The sequence below is a fragment of the Silene latifolia genome, chromosome Y, assembly GCF_048544455.1.
Source record: "Silene latifolia isolate original U9 population chromosome Y, ASM4854445v1, whole genome shotgun sequence".
NCBI classification, from domain to species: domain Eukaryota; kingdom Viridiplantae; phylum Streptophyta; class Magnoliopsida; order Caryophyllales; family Caryophyllaceae; genus Silene; species Silene latifolia.
This window is the reverse complement of record NC_133538.1, coordinates 192312237-192329925: the sequence shown is the minus strand read 5'-3', so window position 1 is coordinate 192329925 and position 17689 is coordinate 192312237. Positions and strand designations below refer to the sequence as shown.

At 36.2% G+C, this 17689-nt stretch overlaps 1 long non-coding RNA gene across 1 annotated transcript; it reads left to right on the top strand.

The window, feature by feature from the left end:
- The first annotated feature begins 7885 nt into the window (after positions 1–7885).
- Positions 7886–13894, top strand: LOC141626431 (uncharacterized). The gene is made up of 2 exons (XR_012536016.1): positions 7886–8871; positions 9373–13894. It is a non-coding gene; the product is annotated as an uncharacterized LOC141626431 (long non-coding RNA).
- The last annotated feature ends 3795 nt before the right edge of the window (positions 13895–17689 follow it).

The window sequence follows — 17689 nt, the reverse complement described above, 5'->3', positions numbered from 1 at the left end:
TAACTCACTAATACTAAATACTAGATACATCTCATTACTCTCTTTACCACCACATGTGTAAGATAACCGCTTATAATCTAAACACTCGCTATGCATATATCCAAGGCTCTCTTACTTAAACATTCCTCATACCTCAACTCATTCGTCACACCATCTAACCTATACCTCAAAACTCGTAGCAAAATCACCATACTAACTCTCCATTATTTCTGCAAAACAACATACCTCTCTATGTAAGGCACTTATCTCCCAGAAGCATAACTCACGATCCACACTCGTTATGTACACGCACACTAGATCATCAAGTTCTTTCTTCCATTACCGCAAAACTCATACACAACTTAACATGACACTAATTCCCAATACCCTACACTCACTGTCTCAACAAAAGATTATGAACCACCTGCATCTTTCGGGTCATTACCACACATGTTCTACGACTCACTTGCCATTACCATGTCTACTAAAGCCTTATCTAGAACAAGATCAAAATTACTGTAACAACCTCTCACAACCGTGTCCCATCAATAGAACATCACTATACCATGACAACAACGAAAACATATTCAACTCTATTTCATATCATACTCTACCTCATTCTTAACTTAACCTGGTAAAGAAAACATCAATAAGCAAGACAACCGTCTACATGTTCAACCAAAACTCACAAAGAACAACAAAAAACAAAACAACAATCTATGTATAATCGGTATGCACTTTCGAAACTCGTATCATAATCATCCCGCCTACTCCACCACAACCGGTGACGGCATCACAACACCGCCACCAACAGCCACACCACAATGCGAAAATACCCGCATCACAATACTAAATACCGTGCCCGGATCACCACCCAAGCACCACAACCACACCGATAGACATCACAATCGCATACAATTCCCATAAACACCGACTCAAAGATAACTTCTCGACAAGAAAAACTTACTCAAATCCACTTTATTAAGTCACCACGCAACATATTATATGGATACACAGATAAGCATCTCATGAACATCATTTCTACCATTTCATGGAATACACATGTGTTATTAATACACATAAAATTATAACTAGCCATGTCAATTAATCAAATTATTACCCTTTTGGATATCATTCAATTAAATTACCGTGTCCAACATATATATTACAGAACATTCATAAAACAACTTTATAATTATCACACCATACCACTTCTTGTGAGGTCAGAACCTCACACAAACATTTACACATATCATAGACCCGTAATCACAACCAACTAGTCAATCCTGACCACGTAAGTTACCACTCGATAAAGGTTACCTGTCGCCCGATTTAACTCATATGCCCCTCATAACATATTCCCCCATTCGCACAACCATCACTTCCTGCCAAATATAACCATACCTTTACTATTCAACTATTAGCATCCGCCTCGTCTAACCACATCTTATACTCTCTCACAATCATACACAACAATCGTGTCCCTACCAAATCCACCTCTTTAGAATTGCTACCTTTCTAATATACCATCACTCTTAACCACTAGTGACAACACCACAAACGATGACACTACCACTGTCCGAACATCAAACCTCTTACACTTATCTCTAAACATCACGATTTCTTTCCTATCTTTGGTTGACATCCCAAATAACAAACATCGAATCCATCAACAAAATTACCTCAATATTCTTCCCAATACTATCCTTAATTGTATCATCATCTAACTCTCCGCCAAAAATCTCGTATCGTGCAAATATTCTACCAACTTCTTACTTTCCTTAATTCCTCGAAACTCATTACTAATCATGTTGTCCCAAAACTCCTCTATAACCATTAACTAACATCCTCGTGACGCTATCACACATTTCAATGATTCCTTACCTTTATATCACATGACTCCTAGGTGAATATTTTCCTCGACTTACTTTTATCCTTATTTTCTTTTTACACTCAATAATACCAATTAATAGTTCAACTCCTTATTCCTTCTAGCTAACTCTTTAGAAATCCGATTCGTTCTCACCGCTCCAAAACTCACATCTAATTATTTCATATCGATATCATCTCACTCTTTCTTACCACAAATATTCTCTTATTATGTCATCAATCACCCTTGCCACTAATCCATCCATAAAATCAACGTTCTTTGTTCAACAATTGCATCTCCCTTCTTACATCTCTAGAAATCAAAATTCCTTTCATACCGCTAATTGCCCAAGGAAAACCCACAATAGTTTCATCTCTTAAAAAGCCAAATCTCCACCCCGCGACATGTCTCCACAAAGTTCACTATATACCACTCTTCTCAACCCCTTTAAAACGAACTTTCATTATGTATATTCTTAACCCACACGGCTCTTAACTACCTCCCTCCATAATTCTTTACACATCTCAAGTTGTCACTATCCATATCCTTACTCTCAATCCTTTCATTCTCACGTTCCTTAGACTCACATCATCCTTTGCCCACATTCACTTACTTTTATGTTACTCAACATACAAACATATCACTCATCTCATCTCACAAAACATGCTCTATGTCTCTATACACCATACCAATCTTCCTTTTCTTTTTCCACTATCTATCACAACACATATAACTCATGTCCTCCCACCGAACTCATACTCACCACAAAGCCACTCACTACACCACAAGATTGGGTAACTTACGCGTCAAGACCAATATACATGTAAAACAATGCATAAAAGAGCAAAATAATAACTTTGAATTAAACATAATATGCAACGAATTCAAAAGATAAGCATATTACCCAAAACAAGGGTCACTAGATCGAGTACGGGCCACTCGATCGAGTAAGGGACTTACTCGATCGAGTAGGTCAAGATCCGAAGCACGTAAAACAAATCACCAGGGCTACTCGATCGAGTAATCGAGGTACTCGATCGAGTTCCCCATACTCGATCGAGTACCAAGGATACTCGATCGAGTACCTAATTCTCAAGACTTTGTCCAGTTTTAAAAACAGTCATAACTCACTCATTACTTGGTCAATTTGGGCGTGTGACCTATCGTTAGAATCGTAAAAGGACAAGCTATCATCTCCAATTGGAATCACATCAAAATCATTTATGCATCTCAAGTTATAACAGTTTAAAGACAACCTCTTTATAAACGAAAAACACAACTATTGATTTTTACTTCCCAAACGACTTAAACAACAACCAAGCAAACAAAACCAGTCCAAAACTCATAAAACCAGTATTCGTAATCATACGTTACTATTTTCAAAAATCAAGCAACAACATTCATCATGCACATAGGTTATTTAACTTGTCAATCACGATTTACCCACATAAACATGCTCCACCCATGAATTTCATATTCTTATGCAATTACTTACTTAATCTCTTCCAACTAATTCATCAATTACAACTACACACTTCTTACAACATATACCCATGAACAATCGTGGACAAGTACATAAACTTATCATACAACTCTATGCAGACAAAATATACGTGTACAACACAACATTTCTATTCGCATGTTATTATTATGTCACATTATGAATCATCCATCATGTTTCTCATTCCAACCACGATTCTATATATTTCATCAACAAGTTTCCTCATATCACCATTTTCTTTCACATGCTCAACTTTCTACTTCAACATCCAACAATTAACACATTCCATCACATTCATAAACCAGTTAACCAAACACACATACGACTCGACAAACACTTTCCCATGTGACCGGTTCAAAGTTGTAGGGCGACCCCTTGCGGCTTTAGGACGTCTCCCAAGCCTTTGCACTAGCTCCTACAACTTTTACCCCGGTTCATTTTAATTGACTCCCTATGTTCATTAAGTTCATTGGTTACGAGTTTCGGATCGTCGCTCCGATACCATTTGTAACACCCCCATACTCCGAGTGCCTTACCAGGACCACTCGGTATGAAGACATCACCATCTCGGTTGCCCGAGGTATGATAATCAAATAGACAAAACAAAAACAACATTTATTATAAGTAATTTAATGAATAAGTACAATCCTCGAAACCAAACCGAAAGCACAATACATTATTCCAAACTATCTTTCTCAATCGAAATGTAAATAAAACTAAACTACGAATGCGAAGACTCTATCGTCATGTCGTGGCCATCCCGGCCTATCCCAAAGATCATCTCTATACCTGTTCAATATCTGCTCACCATCCCCGAATGGATCACCGCAGTTTTACAAAACAACACCGGGTCGTGATTAATCACACAATCAATAGAGATAACCACAATAAGACAAACAGACAAATTTGAATCACACACACACACATACATCACCAACTCCCATCATCTCAATCTTGACCGTCCACTTTGGACCCCACCCACCTGGGGGACCGCACCGTTCCCACCTAAGCCCCGCTCATCGTCTGAGCGATAACCCCGTCCATTAATGTGCACATCCCCTTTCGTGGCGGGTTCCACGAAGGGCGAAACTAGGGCGTGAGATCACTCCCGCAAGTGACCCCACTCGGTAGAGAACGCATCTCGAGAACCATCAACAAACACAACCACAATCACAATCACAATCACAATCATCATATCAAACAACTAACTACAAAGACGTCACCAATATCCCATTATGGGACTAATACGAGTAGAAATCCTACCCGGAAAGCACAACACGCAGACGGTATCTACAGCTGTCTCAAAACGCCTCTTCTATGAACTCTCCTCCTACCATACAACACATAGATACTACTATTCAATTACTATTCATAAAAACCCCCAATTCCTAAATTAGGGTTTCACTAATCTTAACAAAACATTATATAAATTACATTAAAAGCTTACCCTCGACGCAAGGAATCCAACGACACAAACTACGATGCAAACCGACCGTCCAACTCCGGAATTGTCAAGAACGCGATTAGGAAGAAGACAAGTTGCTTTCTCTCTTAAACAGGTTTTAGGTTTTGTAAAAAGTGATTTAGAACAAAGACGAATTGGTTTAAATACCTTAATCGCGTAATTAACAAAACCCGAGAAAACTCCCCCGTAAAACCGGACACTCGATCGAGTACCCAAGGTACTCGATCGAGTACCTTCTACTCGATCGAGTGCCCCACTACTCGATCGAGTGCCCAACAGTCGAAACTATTTATCTTCGCAACTTGCCCTTACTCGACAGAGTAAGGGCTACTCGATAGAGTACCCCAAGACATATAAATACGGAGTATTACAGTCTTCCCTCCTTAAAAAGAACTCCGTCCCCGAAGTTCAACCCATACATAAAAACAAACATGCTAACTCGATCAAGACACAACAACGTAACTAAGAACTCGAAACAAAACTCCAACCCAAACATGAACTCGTAACACCAACTCCACTAACTATTCCTACCTCCACAACATGGCTCACGATATCGTATCAACTCCACATATATATATCTCTCACGACACCAACTCCATACATAACCAACTACCATCCTCTAACGCTGCTAGCTCCATAATATCATCCACTATCAAATCCAAAATCAAGACACTCATAGACATCAAACGGGATGTTACATTCTACCACCCTTAAAAGGAACTTCGTCCTCGAAGTTCACTCACACTCATAATCTCATCATCCAACTGTCAACACTATCGAAGTATTCTCGCATTCCTAACATCAAACTACTACAAGCACGTCCGTGACCTTTTAACACTATCAACCACAACATATACAAATCCATATCTTATGCTACACCAACACTCTACTTTCAAATATACTACCATATGCACACCCATCAAAATCTCTTTTATCACACAAACAGATCAGCTCGTGTCGGGTTCAGGTGTCACATATAAATGTCGATCCAGTTATATTAATAGGTCATCACTTACATAAATTGGTCGTTAAATGTCAAGCCAAACCCGTTATTTTCGTGTCGTATTCTTTTCGTATTTTCGTGTCGTATCATTGTTTGGTGGCTCTAATGTTGTACCATAACAATAAACAAGAGTTAGGGACAATTACTAAATCATGTTGAAATTTACCCTGCCGAAACCAATTTTTATTAATGGCCAGCTTTATGTAGTTTCAAGAACAACGTCATCCGAGAGATTAAGATTTTACTTCGATGATAGAGACCAATTGTATCAAGTCCACAAGAAGGACATTGTTTACAAAGAAGTTTTCATAATTTACCAAATTAAGATGTCGTATTATATATTTTGCATGGAGATTTTAAGGATAAGTAGTCAAAGACTATTTCGTTAAAAAATAGATGGTGCTAAGACAATAAGAACGGTAACTCTATAATCCAACTATATCTCTGAATGTTAGTATACAACTGAATAGTTAAATACCAAATGCACAACGCTTTCGTTTCTTTTTTGCTATAGGAACTGATGATTAATCTGTCCTCATCTAAATCAACCCCCGAGATTTTGTTTGCTTTCATTTGTAACATAATTTGACTTTTTGTTAAATTTAATAATTTTCTATTACCAGACCATGGTAATGTCAAATAACGTTTTTAGCGGTGCCATAAAATATATACTATTAACTGACATTATTATACTAACTTGGTAACCCAACTATTTTAAAAAATGACATAAATTACTAACTGATATTGTCACAGATAATACTACTAGATGCCCGTGCATTTTATGTAATAGAATCCCAGATATTGCGAGATGTCTATAAGGAGCAAATACTTTTAATTGTAAATAGTCAAGGTAAAATTATGTTGTAAGAGATCTAATATTTTCTCTCAACGCACTAAATATATATAATTATGATAACTGCTGTTTTTTGTAACATCATTCAGTTTTATGTAGTTGTAAAATAATTTACAAAACTCATAAAGATATGTCTCCGTTATTAAGGGTTCATATTGGTGGGTGGCTCGTGGATAGCACATCTGTCTTGGATTCGGGGAAGGGAAGCGGAAGAATGGCGAGGGAATTGGGTGCTGGGAGATCAATAATTATGTGGTTAATCAGATGGGGACAGTTGCCTCCCAAACTTTAAATCACCATCGTGTAAATGTGGCCGTCTTGCAACATGTTTATAGAGAAACTCTTTTGTATTTAATTAAAAACCGGTTGTGTCTGTAACAATGAAAAAGCGAGTGACATACTATAACTAATTAACTATGTCGCTTGATGTTATATTAATCGATGGCAAAACTTTTATGCTAAAAGCATTAATAATTCATCGGTTATCATTTATACCAATCACGATTTTTTTTTTCATCAATGACAACATAATAGGACTTTTTTTATCAACTTAAAAATATATTTTTACAGATAATCCTAATGGAAGCCCCGTGCATCACACGGGCTTTCCAACTAGTAATAATTAAAATACAACCAAATTTAAAGTACTCTAATTAAACTAGGATTAGGAAATAACAAGTTTTCCTAACTTGACTAGAATTAGGATATAAGCTAACCTTTCCTAGTCTTATTCGAAATTAAATAAGCTAAACTAATTCCACACGATTTAGGAAACCGTGTCTCCACAGCTCGGACTTGGAATTCGTGTTACTTGCACGCCAATTAATCCAGATCCCTTGCTTGCTATCACCAAGTAACCCGTGTTTCTTGCTTGTCCGACTATGCTCCTGCATCAATGATCCTCCCTCTTTATCAGGAACATTAATTCGAAAACTAAAATTGATTTATTTAAGTTCATTTGTTGGTTCATAATGAGGCTATGGAATTGTAAGTTACTCAACAAGGTTGTAGAAAAAAGGTAATAACCAGAATATGGTTACCATAAAAAATGGGTGCTAAAAAGATGCATAGAAAAATGTAAGTTGAAAATAATTAAATGTTCACAAAGTGACCACATTTATAAATACAAATTTAAAATTTTTAAGTTGAAAACTGAGGTGTAATTAACACAAGCAGAATTGCAAGAAGCTTAAAAGTGAGCATATTTTGTAGAAATCAATAATAATTTACAACTTAGGAGATGCAGAGTGTTTCTGATACAAGTTGATGGCAACAAGCCTACAACTTTGCAAATACAAACACAGAACATTCCAGTGCATTAACCAGAAGCCTATATGATCTGTGTACTTTGTATTACTTCCTCTCTAAAAAATATATGACCAATGGCAAAATCTACACATATGCAAGACGGCCACATTTACACGATGGTGATTTAAAGTTTGGGAGGCAACTGTCCCCATCTGATTAACCACATAATTATTGATCTCCCAGCACCCAATTCCCTCGCCATTCTTCCGCTTCCCTTCCCCGAATCCAAGACAGATGTGCTATCCACGAGCCACCCACCCATATCAACCAACTCCGACAAATCGACATCCCATCATCAGTTAGAAACTCCACCATTTATGGCACCATATCGTCGCCGTCGTCATCAAAGTCGAGATCTAAATATCATATCTACATTAATACGCCGATGGTAGGCTAAGGATCATCGATGGTAATGGGACGACGAAAGTTCGCCGGTGTGGGTCACCATGGAATTCAAATGACAGACGGAGCTCCGGGATGGCGGCCAGCGACTAATGTTGGTGGATGAGATAGAGAGAGTTCAAATGATGTTCGAGCAAATCTATGCCACCAGTCTTGATGAGGAGATAGCGGTGCTGACGTGTAGCCGGAGCTCCGGTGGTCGCCGACGAGAGTATGCTGTGTGGCTGAGTAGGAGATAGAGTGGGATGAGTTTGTGTTCATAAATCTGGACCATTAATTAAAAGGAAAACAATGCACGGTTAAGATTCAATCTGAAAACAAATAAAGTTAGCGCACTACTAAAAAAATTTGTCTCTCGACTTTCCTCTGTCTTCCTCTCTCACAACATTTTTCCCCCTTTCCTCTTCATATTTTCTTCCAATTGGTTATCTAATTAATTTTCAGACAAATCTTCATGGCGCAAACCCTAAACACTTGCATTGTTTCTCCGGTAAAGTTTCTCTCTCTACTCTCTTCATACTCCTCTCTCTACTCTCTTCACACTCAAAATTTGATTATTTGTAACTGCGTTTTAAATGATTTAATCGCTATTTTTGTGCGTTTTTATTAATTAGATTTCAAATGCAGGAGGTTTGAATGCGAATTTTGATCAATAGTTTTCGATATTTTCGATAAACACCTAATTTATTAGCCAAATCGTGAGTTTTTACTTTTGCTATTGTGATTTTAGGTTGTTTGATTGTTAGTTTCGTTTTAAATTTTGTTGTTTGCCATTTCAATTGCATAAGGTTTAAGTGCGAATTTCGTTCCAATAATTTTAGTATCCTTCGATGAAAACCTAATTTATTAGCTAAACACTGATTTTTAATAGTCTGATTATGATTTTTAAGGAAATTCGGTGATTAATTCTTTAGCTGAGTTGATTGATTATTATTGTCGTTTTTGTTTATTTAGTATCTGATGAAATTGTTATTCGTAATTTCAAAAGCAGGAGTTTAAGTGCGAATTTTCAGGTAATTCTTTGAAGAAAATCTGATTAATGAGCGGCGTCATTGCGTAGGGGCAGCGTTGATCTGTCGTTTTGATGTCGGCGTTGATTTGATTGGACTGGTGTTAGTCAGGGTGGAGTGACACTCCAACTGGTTGGTAACTTGGTACAAGGAGAAAATGTAGCTTTCTGATTTTTCACTTTGGTGACTTTTATTGTGGATGGCAGGTAAATCACAAAATCTCGTTGAAGACGGCGATATCCGTCACAAGCTTATGACGGATACCGTTTGCTCTCACAAAATATCCATGAGAAGTGAGTGGGGAAGCACATGGAGGGTGTCCCACCTTATCTCTCTCCCTTTTTGTGAGAGGTCTTCAGCTTGTGACGGGAATAGCCCGTCACAAGCAAGACGCTTTAATAAGTTAAGGATCCCATAGCATGCATATTGCATCCACTCGGCACTCGGTCAATGATCATTGATTCTCTCTACTGAATGCTCTTATAAGTTAAGGATCCCATTGTATGCCCACTTATAAGCCACAACAGCAGGAGACATAATGAGTTCTCTTCTTTTTCAGCCATTTTAAGGGTGTTTGGTTCACCCAATATAGGTATGAGGTATGGGTTTGGAATGAACCAAACCCATACCATGTGTTTGATTGACAAAATTGAAGGTTTGATATCCATACCTTAAACCTATGAAGTATGATTCTCATACCCAGGGAGGGGGGTGGGTATGAGATTGATACCCATGATATCAAATTACAAATATTAAAAAGTGATAAAAACAATGGTAAAAAAATCATTTTATATATTTATTTGATTTAATAGTATAAAAATTATTATTAAAAATATTGTATTTTGAAGAGTTTTTAGCTTTGATTAATTTCTAATCCCATACCCCCAAAATTGAACCAAACACAAGGTATGAGGTATCAAGTTCCAACCCGATACCACCCAGGTATGATTCCCGATTCCAAATCTATACCCATGCATGAACCAAACACCCTTAATGGTTTGGCTGCAACTATTTTATAATGTGGACGGTGAGTCGGTGACATACATTAACTTGTCCTGATTCCTATCTCTAGTGAATGAGAAAAACGGAATTTAGGAGGGTTTGTCGGTTAATTTGTCAATTGTATATTTAGAATAAAGAGCTTGTTAGAGTAATATAAGGGTAACGTAGGAATAACGTAGGAGTAACACAAGAATAACATAGAAATAACACAAGAGTAATACAAGAATAATATAAGAGTAACACGGAAATAACATAAGAGTAACACTAGAATAACACCTTGTAACGTTTGAGGATTATTATGTGGCTTTCTATGAACTATGACGTCTTTTAGCTCAAAATGGTAGAGCATTGTGTTACGATACAAGGTGTTGGTTCGAGCCCTACATAGACGAATAAATAAAGATCAAATAATTGATTAATTCAAACTTTTGTCGTTTGAATATTTAGTTCGTCCTTAAAGTCATTTTAATTACTTCCAAAAGCAACGCTAATTCATTAATGAATTTTGTTTCATTATGTCAAGTTCCCAAATATTATACTCTGTTAACGTAGTGTTATTGTAGTGTTACTCTTGTTGTTATTGTGGTGTTACTCTAGTATCATCGTAGTGTTATTGTGGTACTTTATTGTTAATATAGTTTTATTATGGTGTTACTCAATTGCTAATTTTCTCACCTGTATTAACCTATTGGTATTGTAGTGTTACTCTAGTGTTATTGTGGTGTTACCATAGTGTTACTCAATGGCGAAATTTCTCACCTGTTAGCTTAGTGTTATTGTATTGTTACTCTTGTGTTATTGTGATGTTATTGTAATATTATTGTAGTGTTATTCTGTTATTAATGGAGTGTTATTAAGGGGTTACTCTACTAAGATTTAGTATAAAAGATAGTTGTCACTTATTACGTGCACTGGTAAACTGTCTGTATTCTGACAAGATTATAAAACCAAAGATAATAAACAATGAAAAATAGTAGAAGGCTTCAACTTCACTAGAGTTCTTCATGATAATCCATCTAGTATTTCTTGAAAAAGAGTAAAAAAGGGAATTTGGGGTAAAAATGAAGTAACATATGGTAACCGTTAGAGGTGGCAATCAGGTCACTCGGGTCGGTTACGGGTCGGGTCAAAGCTGGTCAGGTCATATCGGGTTCGGGTTGTGACGGGTTAGCGACGGGTCGGGTCGGTTACGGTTCATGTCGGGTCATCTTCGGGTTGGGTCATCAGCGGGTGGCAAGTCTGGTTGGGTCAGTTTCGGGTCAGATTATAAACATATATTTTCTCTTATGTATTTAGTTTTAGATGGGTAAATTTATGTTTAAACATGTGTAGTGTATTAATTTTAATTTTAAGTGAAAATAATTAAGATTAATGTCAATTTGGTCTTATTTACACCATTATTAAGCTAATTTATTATCGGGTCATCTATCGAGTTGAGTCAATATCGGGTCACGGGTTGGGTTTGGGTTGGAAAAAATAAGGATGTTATCGGTTATCGGGCGGAGTTGGGCCGCGTCGGTTCGATTTCGGGCCACCCAATTTTCGGGTTGTATCGGGTCGGGTTTCGGCAGGTTGGGCCGGGTTCCTCGGGTCGGGTCAGCTTTGCCAACTCTAGTAACAGTAATGAGAAATTTAGTGTGACAACTGATAATGGAGTAATAAAAGAATAACAATGGAGTAACAATGATCAATTTGAGGTAACAATGGAGTAATACAACTACACAAGAGTAACAATGAGCTAACAATGAGCTATAGGAGTTTGTGCCTCGTTACAATTTTTTTTTTTTGATAAGAAAAGGAAACTAGATTAATCTAGGATCAACCTATAACATCCTTGCGGATGAAAGTGGATGAAGAAAATCAGCGAGATTTTCAAAATATCCACAAAAAGGTAAAAAAGGGCACAAAGAAAAGACTTTCTCGAAAACAAAGTCAAAAACTTTGAAACCCATGAAAAAAAACCATCAACTCAACTCAAAAAAACAACCAAATCTATAGAGGAAACCGATTTGATATCCCTCATAGACAAACAAAGTCAGAAAGAAACACATACTTGAGAGAAGCAATATCCTTGAAAGAATTTGAGGAAGGAAATGAAAACAGCAGATCTCAAACATTGAAAACAACAGATCTCAAACATTGAAAACAGATCAACATTAGAAAAACATTCAAGAAAGCAATACTCCAATACATTCATCATATGATCTACCATCTCCAAAAACAACACTGATGTGCTATTATACTCCGTGTTTAGTCCAAAGACATTATCATAACTTACCTTCTAATATCAACAATGATTTGATTCAATTTGAAGATAATTTCTTAAAATATTTCTCTTTAATCCTTGATTTACACCTTCTCTAACTAAGACAAGTGACTTAAAAGAACTCTCCTAGACTATTATGGAGAGTAATTTAAAGTCTAGTCTTTTGAAAAAGGTAAAAATCAAGAAAGAAAAAAATTCAATTAAATGACTACAAAAAGATACAAAATCAACATAATCATCAAAACTCTCTCTAGCAATGAGAAAACCAAAAAAAAGAAAGCTAATAAAAAGAAAATCAAAAAAAGAAAAACCAACAACAAAAAGAAACTCTCTGGATAGAAATCAACACAGGGTTACTCCTTCTCAATTGTCTCAATCGTTTCTATCCCAGATTATTATAGCACAAAAAAAGTATAGATCCTTTATTTATGCACAATCAACTCCTTCAGCAAAGGTATTTGTTTTGACAAGTATCCTTTTAAAGCTTCCAAAATCATTCTATTTCCTCTCGATTGAGGAAATTCATGATGGGATCTTGCCTTTCTTTTCTCCGAATCGCTCTTTTGGTGTTTCACCATGGATTTGGTGTCCTTCTTCTCTGTTAAAGAACTATCCTTTTTTTGGGATGTGGGTTCTTGGTGTTTCTATCGACGATGTCGATGCCGTCACTCTTTTTTGCTTCTTTCCTTGCTCTTGCTATGGCTCAGGCGTACTGCGGCTCCAACCTTACGACCGTCGCTGATTATGCTGCTTCAGTCTTTTGGGGTAAATCGATTTTCTCTAAATCTACCCTTTATTGTGAATGTAATCCGAGTTTGTAGAGTCACCTGTCGTGATTCTTCTCTTTCTTTTTTAGTAGACACTCGGATGCTCTCCATTATAGCAAAGGAGAGCTATATCCAGTATCGTGCCTACTTTAAAGAAGGTTTTGATGATCGACTTATCTCAGTCAATTATTTAACAGTTTTATCTTGTAAGAGTATACTTGCTGTATACTTTTTCAGATCTAATAGCTCCATTTTCAGCTGTAATTTTTTGTACTTGGCTTGTTTAATGTCTTCTTCGGAGGAGTATTTTGTCCCCATAAAAGAAATTTTGGTTTTAAGCTCTCCCCAAGTCATTAATTCTAATGCCAGGACTTCGTCTATTAAGAGTGTTTTTTATAGTCTTGACATTGCGGTGTCATTTTTTTATGCTAAGAAATTCATTTTGCCACAAGGTTTTGGCTGATTTTTTATCTGCTGTTATGCTATAGGTTGCAAGGAGAAAATCCCCTTTATTGTTGAGGTTGATGATTTTTATCTCATTGATAATCTGGTGTTTTTCTGTTGGCCAAATTTAGTGTGCTTGTTCTGTTTTGGTGAAATCTTTGATCATCAATCATATCTTGCTTGTTGGTTTAGCTTTTATCTTCATAATTTGAGCAGTGAAGACTTTCAGACCCTTGGGTTTTTCAAGCTTAATTGGGACTCTCTTGTCTCAGCTAGAACCAATTTTGGTTTCCAAAGTTGTATTTTTGCTACTACAATCAATAGTACATGTAACATTGCAAAGGATGGCTTTTGGTTATGGTTGCTTGTGACCTTTTTTTGTCACCTTTTGGATCATTCCATGACTTTTGCTACAGCGCTGGTCATGGTTGTATTTAGCTTTTTGCGATGTCATTAAGCCACTTTTGCGTCATTTTGCCTTCAACTTTTTTCCATGAATATTGCCTTTTGGAATGTTAGGGGTACCAAAAGAAAGAATTTTGCTGAAGAATTTAATTTCTTTTGCTCGTCAAATGGAATTAAAATCCTAGCAATATGTGACACTAAATCGAGTTCTAAGCCCGAACCTTTTCTTATAGCGAACTTTGGGTTTAATAATTGCGATTTTATTCCTAGCGCTGGATTATCGGGTGGTATTTGGTTATTTTGGAAAGAGTCTATATCCATGACTTTTTCAATAAATGTCATTTTTAAGTCGAAAAGATTCATTACTTGTGAAGTGTGCGACTTAACGAAGAATCTTGTTTTTTGCCTTATTTTTGTTTATGCTCCAGCTCAACCGTCTGAAAAGTCGGAATTTTGGAATGAATTGCGAAATTTTGTCCTTAATCTTGATTTACCTTTTTTATTACTAGGAGATCTTAACGAGATTAAGAGCCCTAGTGAAAAAGAGGGGGTGCAACGGAATGAATGCGCGTTGTGTGAGATTAACTAAGTTTTTAAGTAATACAAATTGTATAGATCTCCCTTTTTCCTAATTTTTTTACTTGGAGAAAAAAAGAAAACCTGGGCACGAAAATGTCTTTGAAATTCTTGATAGAGCTTTAGCCTCTCCTAATTGGATTAGTTGTTATCCAAACATGCAATTTGTGCATCATGCTTTTACTAGCTCCGATCATTGTCCTATCTCTGTGAAGTTTCAGGACCAAAATCATAAGAAAGCCCCTCCTTTTCGTTTTGAACTCATGTGGACTCTCCGAAATGATTTCAGTAAAATGGTCAAAAGTTGTTGGCAATATCAGTTTCGAGGATCGTATATGTTTTGTCTTTCTCAAAAATGCAAATTTTTAAAACAAAAGGCTAAGAAATGGAATCGATCTACATTTGGTAATATTTTTAGACAACTCTCAATTCTTTGAAAAAAAGTTGGAAAATATTCAAAAACAACTAGGCTCTTCTCATAGCACCATTTTAGAAAACGCACAAGTAAGATGGCTGAAAAAGCGTGATGCGCTTCTTGACTATAAACGTGTCTATTGGCAACAAAAATCTCGTATAACGAAAGCAAATTTTGGAGATAACAATACCAAGTTTTTTCAAAGTTATGCCACGATTAGACGTAGTAGAAATGGTATTAAGCAGTTTATTAATAAGAATGGTGCTTGTATTACTGATCAAGAACTTATTAAACAAGAAATTTCTGACGAGTTTAAACTTAGGTTTACAAAAAATCAACTTTGTAATTTTGACAAGAATGAGGATTTTAAGTCTATTAGTGGCTTAATTACAGATGAAGATAACAGATTTCTTACAGCTAATATTAGTAGGGAAGAGGTTAAACAAACTGTGTTTAGTTTAGCCATGATAAATGCCTGTCCCCGATGGATTTCTGCAGAGTTTTTTCAAAAATACTTTGGGATATTGTAGGAAATTCTGTCACCAAAGCGCTTTTAGCATTTTTTCATTAAGAAATTACTAAAAGAAATGAATCATACTTTCATAGCATTGATTCCTAAAATTGAAAATCCTCAAACAAAGAAACCATTTTCGCCCGATTAGTCTTTGTTCAACAATTTATAAAATTATTGCAAAAATCTTGACTAATCGTCTTCGAAGTGTCTTGCATAAAATTATACACCCGTTTCAAGGTGCTTTTACACCTAATCGCTTTATTCAAGATAATATTCTTTTAGCACACGAGATTTTTAACTCGTTTAAACGTAAAAAGGGCAAAGGAGGTTGGATTGCAATCAAACTTGATATGGAGAAAGCATACGACAGACTAGAATGGAATTTTATCGAGGAAACTTTTAAGCAAATGGGTTTTAATGCTAAGTGGATTTCATGGATTATGGCATGTATAAACACTGTTTCTTACTCAGTGTTAGTAAATGGAACACCGGGAGACGTTTTTAAACCCACTCAAGGTATTCGACAAGGAGACCCACTTTCGCCATATATATTTATTATATGCGCTGAGATTTTAGCAAGATCTCTACAAAAAAATAGTGATGTTAGCTCTAGTGACATTGGTATTAGAATTGGGTCCGGAGTGGAGAAAATTCCTTTTCTCACTTTTGCGGATGACACTATCATTTTCGCTAAAGCCTCTAACCAGAGTTGTAGAACTATTAAGTCTATTTTAGATAAATTTTGCACGATTTTCGGACAATTTGTTAATTTTGACAAATCCACTTTTCAATGCACTAGAAATATTGAGCGTTCTCTTCGTGAATCCTTTAGAGGCATTCTTCATATGAACGAGGAAGCTCATTTGGGTAAGTATTTAGGATGTCCTATAATTGATAGCAGAGTGACTAAAAATACTTTCGAGAACATTATTCAATCTTCTTGCACTCAATTATCGAAATGGAAAGCGAATTCTCTATCTCAAGCAGGTAGACTAGTTCTTGTTAATGCTAATTTAGCCGCGAAGGGAACTTTTCAGATGCAAAGCTTCCTCCTCCCTTCATCGATCCATAATAGATTAGATAAGATTAATAGAGACTTTCTTTGGAATAAGAATCCTTCCCAGCGTTCTCCTAATTTGGTTGGTTGGCATAAAGTTTGTTTACCAAAGTCGGTTGGTGGTTTAGGAATTAAATCTTCCAAGCGACTAATAAAGCTCTTCAAATGAAACTTTTATGGAAAATTCTTATGGATAAGGAAAGTATATGGGTCAAAGTGGTATCTAAAAAATACTTGAGAAATTGTTCACTATTTGATCATAAGCCTAACTCAGCCTCTTCTTGGCAATGGCGTAAATTAATGAGTCTTCGGACTCTATTTAGAAAAGGATTGAGATGGCAGGTAGGTAATGGTAGAAACATTAAGTTTTGGTCTGATAATTGGGTTTTTTCACACCCACTTACAAGCAGTATGGTTGATGATGATAGTAACCGTGATCTTAATCTTTTGGTTAAAGATTTCATAACCTCGAGACAAACAATGGGATGTTAGTAAATTATCCGATTTAGTGAATAACGATATTGTTAATCGATTACTAACATTCCATGCCACATAATGATATTCCGAGATAATCTAATTTGGGGTTGTCCGTAGATGGAAATTTCTCTACCAAAACAAAGAACTTGTTTAGCGCAAGGTTTGTTCGATCAAGCTCTTGACAAATGTGAATTTCAGTGGATTTGGAAATTGAATATTCCTCCTAAATTGAAATTTTTTCTTTGGAAAGCCTGTGTTGACGGCCTTCCAACGAAAAGTAGACTTCTCAAGAGTCATATTGATGTCCCACCTCATTGTGTTCTGTGCAACAACCCTATTGAAAACAAAGATAATTTCTTTTACGAATGTTCCTTG